The sequence below is a fragment of the Microcebus murinus genome, chromosome 28 (genome assembly GCF_040939455.1).
Source record: "Microcebus murinus isolate Inina chromosome 28, M.murinus_Inina_mat1.0, whole genome shotgun sequence".
Classification (NCBI taxonomy): domain Eukaryota; kingdom Metazoa; phylum Chordata; class Mammalia; order Primates; family Cheirogaleidae; genus Microcebus; species Microcebus murinus.
The window spans coordinates 16787673-16798625 of record NC_134131.1 but is presented as its reverse complement, the minus strand read 5'-3'; the positions used below and the strand labels follow the sequence as shown (position 1 = coordinate 16798625).

The window sequence follows — 10953 nt, the reverse complement described above, 5'->3', positions numbered from 1 at the left end:
GTCTAGGGCCACACCACCCTGAACGCGCCCGATCTCGTCTGGTCTCGGAAGCTAAGCAGGGTCGGGCCTGGTTAGTACTTGGATGGGAGACCGCCTGGGAATACCGGGTGCCGTAGGCTTCTTCTTTTTTTTTTTTTTGTTTTGCCTCTTGTTCTGTCCCCTTTCTGGGAGCGAGTCGGCGGCCCGGGGTGGGGGTCACCCCCACCCTCAGCGCCCGCCGCGGTGCCTGGCGCCCCAGCCCGCACCGTGGGGCCTCCTCTTGTCCCAAGCCGCGACACCGCCGTCACGCGGCAGCATGCGTGGCTTCTGGACTGTCAGGTCTCAGACCAAAGGTCTGCTCTGTGGGAACCGACACGCTGGAGGAAACCTTGAGAGTCTGAGAGGGGAGGGAGTTCCAGAAGAAGGCCAGGATGTCATTTTGAGGGAGTATGTGACCAGAACTCGTCCCGTTGCTTTTGGGGTTCTATGGGCTACACGTAGGAATCTTTGGTGGTGGCACCTGATGTTGGGGGATCCGGAGTCACACCCAGACCTGCTCCACAGGCCTCCTTTTACTTTTCTCTTCGGATTCATTATGTTTAAAAAGTGTCTCTTATCTCTATGATTGCATTTTCTTTTCTCTCTCTTTTCAAGCAGATGATGGGAGTCCAAGTATTAAGGTGACATGTGTTGCCCGTGCCCCCCTCCCCCCTGTGTTCTTATTCATTTACCTCTGATGTTGTTCCAGCGTATTGTGGGGGTACCAATGTTAAGGTCGGGTACGTTGCCCTCTCCCAGCCTCCCCCCTCCGGTCAGAGCCTCAAGTGCGCCCATCCCCCAGTCGGTGCGCACCCACCCCATTCCTAATGGAGGTGTATGCCCATCCCCTCCCCCCACCCGCCCGACACCCACCCGATGAAGGTGATTCCTCTGTGTCCACTTAGGTGTCCATCGGTTCGTACCCATTTGCTGGTGAGCGCGAGCACGTGGTGCTCGTGTGTCCATTCTTGGGCTACCTGGCTTACTGGAACGGGTTCCAGCTCTGGCCAGGAGAACCACGAGAGGTGCCCTCTCACCGCTGCTCCTCCTAGCTGAATAGCACTCCGTGGTGTCCACGCGCCACATTTCATTTACGCACTCGTGGGTCGATGGGCACTCGGGTCGCTTCCAGGTCTTTGCGATTGTGACTTGTGCCCTGACTCTAACCCTAACCCTTACCCAGCCCGTCTCCTCCTCGGCCCCTGCCTGACTGACTCCTTCCCGCCCGGCCTGTCACCTGTCACCGTCCTCTGCCCCTGCCTGACACGCTCCTCCCCGCCCGGGCCGTCACCGTCCTCGGCCCCTGCCTGACGGGGCTCCTCCGTCGCCTGGGCCTTCCAAGGGCTTGGTGTGGACGCTGGTTCCAGGACGCCCTCCCAGGAACCCGGTAGCAGGGCGGCCGCAGCGTCTCGCGCCACCCAACCGTCCGCCGGCCGGCGGCCGGCGCTAAGTGGCCTGCGGGGGACGTGCCCCCACTGTGGGGCGGGCGCCCAGCCTGGTGTCTTCTCTGAGGCCCCGTGGCTGCTTTTCCCCCCCGCAAGGGGAGAGCCGCGGAGGTGGGGACCGCCTCCTCGTGGGGACGTACACCCAGCTCTCCACGTCGGATTCCGGGGCTCTCTGTCCTGCCAGAAGGCCCAGCTGGCCTGCGGGTCCTTAGAGTGGCAAAAACATCCGAAAACTGAGATTGAGGGTCCGGTGGTTGTCTGCACTTTTGTGCTGGGCACCCCAGGGAGGCCCGGGGGCTGGCTGGACAACGCGGTCTGCTGGGCAGGGGGGGGGGTTTGGAGGAGCAACTGATGCCCTTTGCACTTTGGGTAGCAAGTGTCTGAGGTGTCTCTGAGCCCTGCGCCATGTCGGGGGGTGGGGTGGGGGGTGGGAGGTCGGGGGGGTGGAGGAGCAGGAGGAGGAGGAGGAGGAGGTGGGAAGGGCCGTGGCCTGCAGTCGTGTTCCCGGGGTGGCTTCTTCCACAGGCTGCTTGGCCTGGGCTCCCTGCACCTGGGCCTTTGGAGGACTGGCCCTGTGCTTGCCAATGCTTCCCCTGCAGGGACCCAGAGCTGGGAGGTTGCATCTCTCAGCCCTGGGTCGGGCAGAGCCCCAGCGGGCCATGCCCACAACCTCTCTCAGCACGGGTCCCCCAGAAGGCTCCTTTGGGACCAGGATTCTCTTGCGGGTGACTCTTTAAGGTCTGGCCCCTGGATGGAGGGGCACCAGGAGTAGAGGAGCAGGAAGGGGAAGGGGGTGGCCATGCGAGGGGACACTTTCAGGCCAAGTCCCAGCTTCAGCCTGATCCTCCTGGGAACCCCGGGGTGTACGTCACACCTCCTGGTTGTCCCGCTCTGAGACAAGGGCTCTGAGACAAGGAGCCGGGCTTCGCATTCCCCCAGCAGCCAGTCGTGGGCTGAGGACACCTGGGGCGTTGGGAACTCCCTGGCTTCTCCTTGGCTTAACATCTGGAGCTGCTTGTGAATCGTGCCGCCACACACACCCGAGTGCAGGTGTCTTCTGCACAGACTGCGGGCCTCGCTCTTCTGAATGCCGCTAGCTCGCCACCCACCCACGGGTGAACCTGGTCAGGGTACTTTCTCTCGGGGGCAGACTCTGATCCTGGCGGGCTACCGGTGTCTCTGTTTGCTCGTTTCTTTCTTCCATTTCGGGAAAGGCTTCCTTACTGGGTGTGGAAATCTCCTATGCCTTTCCTCGCCTATTCTGTCAGCTTTAAAATTCTCTTTCAGTTGCCACCCTCACAGATGGATTAGGAAACTCTTTCCGGTGCACTCATTAGTGAAATGACCTCAATGAAGCTGGAATCCAATATCTAATCGCCGATTTTTAGCGAGTCCACACGCCAGGGTGGTCGGGGTCCAATGCAGCCCCGGCCAGGCCCAGGCCCCTTGGACTGGGCCACAGGAGGACACAGAGGAGGGTCCCGGCCCCCACGGTCGCGTTGCCGGCAGTTCTCCAAGGGCTTGGGCGTTTTCCAGAGGTAGGAGATGGAGGGGACTGATTTCTTCAGCGCCCCACAAACCACGCCACCCCACCCATGGGACACATCCCTAGAGAGAGAGAGAGACGCCCCATACACTCGCTCCCCTCCCCCATGCGCTGTGCCCCAGCCCGGGCCCGGGGGAATAGGCGGCAGCCCACCCACAGGGTGGGGGGCGCAGCTGAAAGGGGTTGTCGGGGAGGGCGGCCCCTGCCTGGGGTCAAAGGGCGGGCGACCCGCGCGTGCGCAATCGGCGGCGGCGGCGGCGGCCACGAGCTGGGGGTGGGCCAGGCGAGGAGAGGAAGGGGGCTGGAAGGTCTCCACCTTGGCGAGTCCAGCCGTGGAGGCGCATCTTGTGTGAGTGTGAGTGAGTGAGTGTGAGTGTGAGTGTGAGTGTGTGTGTGTGTGTGTGTGTGTGTGTAGAGAGAGACAGCCCCCCACCCCGGCCCGCCGCTCCCTGCCCGCCCCGCCCCGCCCCGCCCCGCCTGTCACCCCCGTCCCTCGGAGCCCGCCGGACCCGGCCGGTGAACTCAACAGGCCCGGCCCGGTGCGGGTCAGCGCCGGCGCGGGGCCTGGGGCGGGGGGAGGAGGCGGCGGGGAAGCGCAGAGAGGCTCGGCTTCTTGAGCGGGGCAGGGGCGCCCTCCGCCGTCTAGGGCCACACCACCCTGAACGCGCCCGATCTCGTCTGGTCTCGGAAGCTAAGCAGGGTCGGGCCTGGTTAGTACTTGGATGGGAGACCGCCTGGGAATACCGGGTGCCGTAGGCTTCTTCTTTTTTTTTTTTTTGTTTTGCCTCTTGTTCTGTCCCCTTTCTGGGAGCGAGTCGGCGGCCCGGGGTGGGGGTCACCCCCACCCTCAGCGCCCGCCGCGGTGCCTGGCGCCCCAGCCCGCACCGTGGGGCCTCCTCTTGTCCCAAGCCGCGACACCGCCGTCACGCGGCAGCATGCGTGGCTTCTGGACTGTCAGGTCTCAGACCAAAGGTCTGCTCTGTGGGAACCGACACGCTGGAGGAAACCTTGAGAGTCTGAGAGGGGAGGGAGTTCCAGAAGAAGGCCAGGATGTCATTTTGAGGGAGTATGTGACCAGAACTCGTCCCGTTGCTTTTGGGGTTCTATGGGCTACACGTAGGAATCTTTGGTGGTGGCACCTGATGTTGGGGGATCCGGAGTCACACCCAGACCTGCTCCACAGGCCTCCTTTTACTTTTCTCTTCGGATTCATTATGTTTAAAAAGTGTCTCTTATCTCTATGATTGCATTTTCTTTTCTCTCTCTTTTCAAGCAGATGATGGGAGTCCAAGTATTAAGGTGACATGTGTTGCCCGTGCCCCCCTCCCCCCTGTGTTCTTATTCATTTACCTCTGATGTTGTTCCAGCGTATTGTGGGGGTACCAATGTTAAGGTCGGGTACGTTGCCCTCTCCCAGCCTCCCCCCTCCGGTCAGAGCCTCAAGTGCGCCCATCCCCCAGTCGGTGCGCACCCACCCCGTTCCTAATGGAGGTGTATGCCCATCCCCTCCCCCCACCCGCCCGACACCCACCCGATGAAGGTGATTCCTCTGTGTCCACTTAGGTGTCCATCGGTTCGTACCCATTTGCTGGTGAGCGCGAGCACGTGGTGCTCGTGTGTCCATTCTTGGGCTACCTGGCTTACTGGAACGGGTTCCAGCTCTGGCCAGGAGAACCACGAGAGGTGCCCTCTCACCGCTGCTCCTCCTAGCTGAATAGCACTCCGTGGTGTCCACGCGCCACATTTCATTTACGCACTCGTGGGTCGATGGGCACTCGGGTCGCTTCCAGGTCTTTGCGATTGTGACTTGTGCCCTGACTCTAACCCTAACCCTTACCCAGCCCGTCTCCTCCTCGGCCCCTGCCTGACTGACTCCTTCCCGCCCGGCCTGTCACCTGTCACCGTCCTCTGCCCCTGCCTGACACGCTCCTCCCCGCCCGGGCCGTCACCGTCCTCGGCCCCTGCCTGACGGGGCTCCTCCGTCGCCTGGGCCTTCCAAGGGCTTGGTGTGGACGCTGGTTCCAGGACGCCCTCCCAGGAACCCGGTAGCAGGGCGGCCGCAGCGTCTCGCGCCACCCAACCGTCCGCCGGCCGGCGGCCGGCGCTAAGTGGCCTGTGGGGGACGTGCCCCCACTGTGGGGCGGGCGCCCAGCCTGGTGTCTTCTCTGAGGCCCCGTGGCTGCTTTTCCCCCCCGCAAGGGGAGAGCCGCGGAGGTGGGGACCGCCTCCTCGTGGGGACGTACACCCAGCTCTCCACGTCGGATTCCGGGGCTCTCTGTCCTGCCAGAAGGCCCAGCTGGCCTGCGGGTCCTTAGAGTGGCAAAAACATCCGAAAACTGAGATTGAGGGTCCGGTGGTTGTCTGCACTTTTGTGCTGGGCACCCCAGGGAGGCCCGGGGGCTGGCTGGACAACGCGGTCTGCTGGGCAGGGGGGGGGGTTTGGAGGAGCAACTGATGCCCTTTGCACTTTGGGTAGCAAGTGTCTGAGGTGTCTCTGAGCCCTGCGCCATGTCGGGGGGTGGGGTGGGGGGGTGGGAGGTCGGGGGGGGGTGGAGGAGCAGGAGGAGGAGGAGGAGGAGGTGGGAAGGGCCGTGGCCTGCAGTCGTGTTCCCGGGGTGGCTTCTTCCACAGGCTGCTTGGCCTGGGCTCCCTGCACCTGGGCCTTTGGAGGACTGGCCCTGTGCTTGCCAATGCTTCCCCTGCAGGGACCCAGAGCTGGGAGGTTGCATCTCTCAGCCCTGGGTCGGGCAGAGCCCCAGCGGGCCATGCCCACAACCTCTCTCAGCACGGGTCCCCCAGAAGGCTCCTTTGGGACCAGGATTCTCTTGCGGGTGACTCTTTAAGGTCTGGCCCCTGGATGGAGGGGCACCAGGAGTAGAGGAGCAGGAAGGGGAAGGGGGTGGCCATGCGAGGGGACACTTTCAGGCCAAGTCCCAGCTTCAGCCTGATCCTCCTGGGAACCCCGGGGTGTACGTCACACCTCCTGGTTGTCCCGCTCTGAGACAAGGGCTCTGAGACAAGGAGCCGGGCTTCGCATTCCCCCAGCAGCCAGTCGTGGGCTGAGGACACCTGGGGCGTTGGGAACTCCCTGGCTTCTCCTTGGCTTAACATCTGGAGCTGCTTGTGAATCGTGCCGCCACACACACCCGAGTGCAGGTGTCTTCTGCACAGACTGCGGGCCTCGCTCTTCTGAATGCCGCTAGCTCGCCACCCACCCACGGGTGAACCTGGTCAGGGTACTTTCTCTCGGGGGCAGACTCTGATCCTGGCGGGCTACCGGTGTCTCTGTTTGCTCGTTTCTTTCTTCCATTTCGGGAAAGGCTTCCTTACTGGGTGTGGAAATCTCCTATGCCTTTCCTCGCCTATTCTGTCAGCTTTAAAATTCTCTTTCAGTTGCCACCCTCACAGATGGATTAGGAAACTCTTTCCGGTGCACTCATTAGTGAAATGACCTCAATGAAGCTGGAATCCAATATCTAATCGCCGATTTTTAGCGAGTCCACACGCCAGGGTGGTCGGGGTCCAATGCAGCCCCGGCCAGGCCCAGGCCCCTTGGACTGGGCCACAGGAGGACACAGAGGAGGGTCCCGGCCCCCACGGTCGCGTTGCCGGCAGTTCTCCAAGGGCTTGGGCGTTTTCCAGAGGTAGGAGATGGAGGGGACTGATTTCTTCAGCGCCCCACAAACCACGCCACCCCACCCATGGGACACATCCCTAGAGAGAGAGAGAGACGCCCCATACACTCGCTCCCCTCCCCCATGCGCTGTGCCCCAGCCCGGGCCCGGGGGAATAGGCGGCAGCCCACCCACAGGGTGGGGGGCGCAGCTGAAAGGGGTTGTCGGGGAGGGCGGCCCCTGCCTGGGGTCAAAGGGCGGGCGACCCGCGCGTGCGCAATCGGCGGCGGCGGCGGCGGCCACGAGCTGGGGGTGGGCCAGGCGAGGAGAGGAAGGGGGCTGGAAGGTCTCCACCTTGGCGAGTCCAGCCGTGGAGGCGCATCTTGTGTGAGTGTGAGTGAGTGAGTGTGAGTGTGAGTGTGAGTGTGTGTGTGTGTGTGTGTGTGTGTGTAGAGAGAGACAGCCCCCCACCCCGGCCCGCCGCTCCCTGCCCGCCCCGCCCCGCCCCGCCCCGCCTGTCACCCCCGTCCCTCGGAGCCCGCCGGACCCGGCCGGTGAACTCAACAGGCCCGGCCCGGTGCGGGTCAGCGCCGGCGCGGGGCCTGGGGCGGGGGGAGGAGGCGGCGGGGAAGCGCAGAGAGGCTCGGCTTCTTGAGCGGGGCAGGGGCGCCCTCCGCCGTCTAGGGCCACACCACCCTGAACGCGCCCGATCTCGTCTGGTCTCGGAAGCTAAGCAGGGTCGGGCCTGGTTAGTACTTGGATGGGAGACCGCCTGGGAATACCGGGTGCCGTAGGCTTCTTCTTTTTTTTTTTTTTGTTTTGCCTCTTGTTCTGTCCCCTTTCTGGGAGCGAGTCGGCGGCCCGGGGTGGGGGTCACCCCCACCCTCAGCGCCCGCCGCGGTGCCTGGCGCCCCAGCCCGCACCGTGGGGCCTCCTCTTGTCCCAAGCCGCGACACCGCCGTCACGCGGCAGCATGCGTGGCTTCTGGACTGTCAGGTCTCAGACCAAAGGTCTGCTCTGTGGGAACCGACACGCTGGAGGAAACCTTGAGAGTCTGAGAGGGGAGGGAGTTCCAGAAGAAGGCCAGGATGTCATTTTGAGGGAGTATGTGACCAGAACTCGTCCCGTTGCTTTTGGGGTTCTATGGGCTACACGTAGGAATCTTTGGTGGTGGCACCTGATGTTGGGGGATCCGGAGTCACACCCAGACCTGCTCCACAGGCCTCCTTTTACTTTTCTCTTCGGATTCATTATTTTTAAAAAGTGTCTCTTATCTCTATGATTGCATTTTCTTTTCTCTCTCTTTTCAAGCAGATGATGGGAGTCCAAGTATTAAGGTGACATGTGTTGCCCGTGCCCCCCTCCCCCCTGTGTTCTTATTCATTTACCTCTGATGTTGTTCCAGCGTATTGTGGGGGTACCAATGTTAAGGTCGGGTACGTTGCCCTCTCCCAGCCTCCCCCCTCCGGTCAGAGCCTCAAGTGCGCCCATCCCCCAGTCGGTGCGCACCCACCCCATTCCTAATGGAGGTGTATGCCCATCCCCTCCCCCCACCCGCCCGACACCCACCCGATGAAGGTGATTCCTCTGTGTCCACTTAGGTGTCCATCGGTTCGTACCCATTTGCTGGTGAGCGCGAGCACGTGGTGCTCGTGTGTCCATTCTTGGGCTACCTGGCTTACTGGAACGGGTTCCAGCTCTGGCCAGGAGAACCACGAGAGGTGCCCTCTCACCGCTGCTCCTCCTAGCTGAATAGCACTCCGTGGTGTCCACGCGCCACATTTCATTTACGCACTCGTGGGTCGATGGGCACTCGGGTCGCTTCCAGGTCTTTGCGATTGTGACTTGTGCCCTGACTCTAACCCTAACCCTTACCCAGCCCGTCTCCTCCTCGGCCCCTGCCTGACTGACTCCTTCCCGCCCGGCCTGTCACCTGTCACCGTCCTCTGCCCCTGCCTGACACGCTCCTCCCCGCCCGGGCCGTCACCGTCCTCGGCCCCTGCCTGACGGGGCTCCTCCGTCGCCTGGGCCTTCCAAGGGCTTGGTGTGGACGCTGGTTCCAGGACGCCCTCCCAGGAACCCGGTAGCAGGGCGGCCGCAGCGTCTCGCGCCACCCAACCGTCCGCCGGCCGGCGGCCGGCGCTAAGTGGCCTGCGGGGGACGTGCCCCCACTGTGGGGCGGGCGCCCAGCCTGGTGTCTTCTCTGAGGCCCCGTGGCTGCTTTTCCCCCCCGCAAGGGGAGAGCCGCGGAGGTGGGGACCGCCTCCTCGTGGGGACGTACACCCAGCTCTCCACGTCGGATTCCGGGGCTCTCTGTCCTGCCAGAAGGCCCAGCTGGCCTGCGGGTCCTTAGAGTGGCAAAAACATCCGAAAACTGAGATTGAGGGTCCGGTGGTTGTCTGCACTTTTGTGCTGGGCACCCCAGGGAGGCCCGGGGGCTGGCTGGACAACGCGGTCTGCTGGGCGGGGGGGGGGGGTTTGGAGGAGCAACTGATGCCCTTTGCACTTTGGGTAGCAAGTGTCTGAGGTGTCTCTGAGCCCTGCGCCATGTCGGGGGGTGGGGTGGGGGGTGGGAGGTCGGGGGGGGTGTGGAGGAGCAGGAGGAGGAGGAGGAGGAGGTGGGAAGGGCCGTGGCCTGCAGTCGTGTTCCCGGGGTGGCTTCTTCCACAGGCTGCTTGGCCTGGGCTCCCTGCACCTGGGCCTTTGGAGGACTGGCCCTGTGCTTGCCAATGCTTCCCCTGCAGGGACCCAGAGCTGGGAGGTTGCATCTCTCAGCCCTGGGTCGGGCAGAGCCCCAGCGGGCCATGCCCACAACCTCTCTCAGCACGGGTCCCCCAGAAGGCTCCTTTGGGACCAGGATTCTCTTGCGGGTGACTCTTTAAGGTCTGGCCCCTGGATGGAGGGGCACCAGGAGTAGAGGAGCAGGAAGGGGAAGGGGGTGGCCATGCGAGGGGACACTTTCAGGCCAAGTCCCAGCTTCAGCCTGATCCTCCTGGGAACCCCGGGGTGTACGTCACACCTCCTGGTTGTCCCGCTCTGAGACAAGGGCTCTGAGACAAGGAGCCGGGCTTCGCATTCCCCCAGCAGCCAGTCGTGGGCTGAGGACACCTGGGGCGTTGGGAACTCCCTGGCTTCTCCTTGGCTTAACATCTGGAGCTGCTTGTGAATCGTGCCGCCACACACACCCGAGTGCAGGTGTCTTCTGCACAGACTGCGGGCCTCGCTCTTCTGAATGCCGCTAGCTCGCCACCCACCCACGGGTGAACCTGGTCAGGGTACTTTCTCTCGGGGGCAGACTCTGATCCTGGCGGGCTACCGGTGTCTCTGTTTGCTCGTTTCTTTCTTCCATTTCGGGAAAGGCTTCCTTACTGGGTGTGGAAATCTCCTATGCCTTTCCTCGCCTATTCTGTCAGCTTTAAAATTCTCTTTCAGTTGCCACCCTCACAGATGGATTAGGAAACTCTTTCCGGTGCACTCATTAGTGAAATGACCTCAATGAAGCTGGAATCCAATATCTAATCGCCGATTTTTAGCGAGTCCACACGCCAGGGTGGTCGGGGTCCAATGCAGCCCCGGCCAGGCCCAGGCCCCTTGGACTGGGCCACAGGAGGACACAGAGGAGGGTCCCGGCCCCCACGGTCGCGTTGCCGGCAGTTCTCCAAGGGCTTGGGCGTTTTCCAGAGGTAGGAGATGGAGGGGACTGATTTCTTCAGCGCCCCACAAACCACGCCACCCCACCCATGGGACACATCCCTAGAGAGAGAGAGAGACGCCCCATACACTCGCTCCCCTCCCCCATGCGCTGTGCCCCAGCCCGGGCCCGGGGGAATAGGCGGCAGCCCACCCACAGGGTGGGGGGCGCAGCTGAAAGGGGTTGTCGGGGAGGGCGGCCCCTGCCTGGGGTCAAAGGGCGGGCGACCCGCGCGTGCGCAATCGGCGGCGGCGGCGGCGGCGGCCACGAGCTGGGGGTGGGCCAGGCGAGGAGAGGAAGGGGGCTGGAAGGTCTCCACCTTGGCGAGTCCAGCCGTGGAGGCGCATCTTGTGTGAGTGTGAGTGAGTGAGTGTGAGTGTGAGTGTGTGTGTGTGTGGGTGTGTGTGTGTGTAGAGAGAGACAGCCCCCCACCCCGGCCCGCCGCTCCCTGCCCGCCCCGCCCCGCCCCGCCCCGCCTGTCACCCCCGTCCCTCGGAGCCCGCCGGACCCGGCCGGTGAACTCAACAGGCCCGGCCCGGTGCGGGTCAGCGCCGGCGCGGGGCCTGGGGCGGGGGGAGGAGGCGGCGGGGAAGCGCAGAGAGGCTCGGCTTCTTGAGCGGGGCAGGGGCGCCCTCCGCC

At 63.6% G+C, this 10953-nt stretch overlaps 3 non-coding genes across 3 annotated transcripts; all 3 read left to right on the top strand.

Moving 5' to 3' along the window:
• LOC142865256 (5S ribosomal RNA) lies at positions 1-119 on the top strand. The gene has a single exon (XR_012915559.1). It is a non-coding gene; the product is annotated as a 5S ribosomal RNA (ribosomal RNA).
• A 3530-nt stretch (positions 120-3649) lies between these two features.
• On the top strand, positions 3650-3768 carry LOC142865255 (5S ribosomal RNA). Its single transcript, XR_012915558.1, has one exon. It is a non-coding gene; the product is annotated as a 5S ribosomal RNA (ribosomal RNA).
• Positions 3769-7301: 3533 nt separating this feature from the next.
• On the top strand, positions 7302-7420 carry LOC142865254 (5S ribosomal RNA). The gene has a single exon (XR_012915557.1). It is a non-coding gene; the product is annotated as a 5S ribosomal RNA (ribosomal RNA).
• The last annotated feature ends 3533 nt before the right edge of the window (positions 7421-10953 follow it).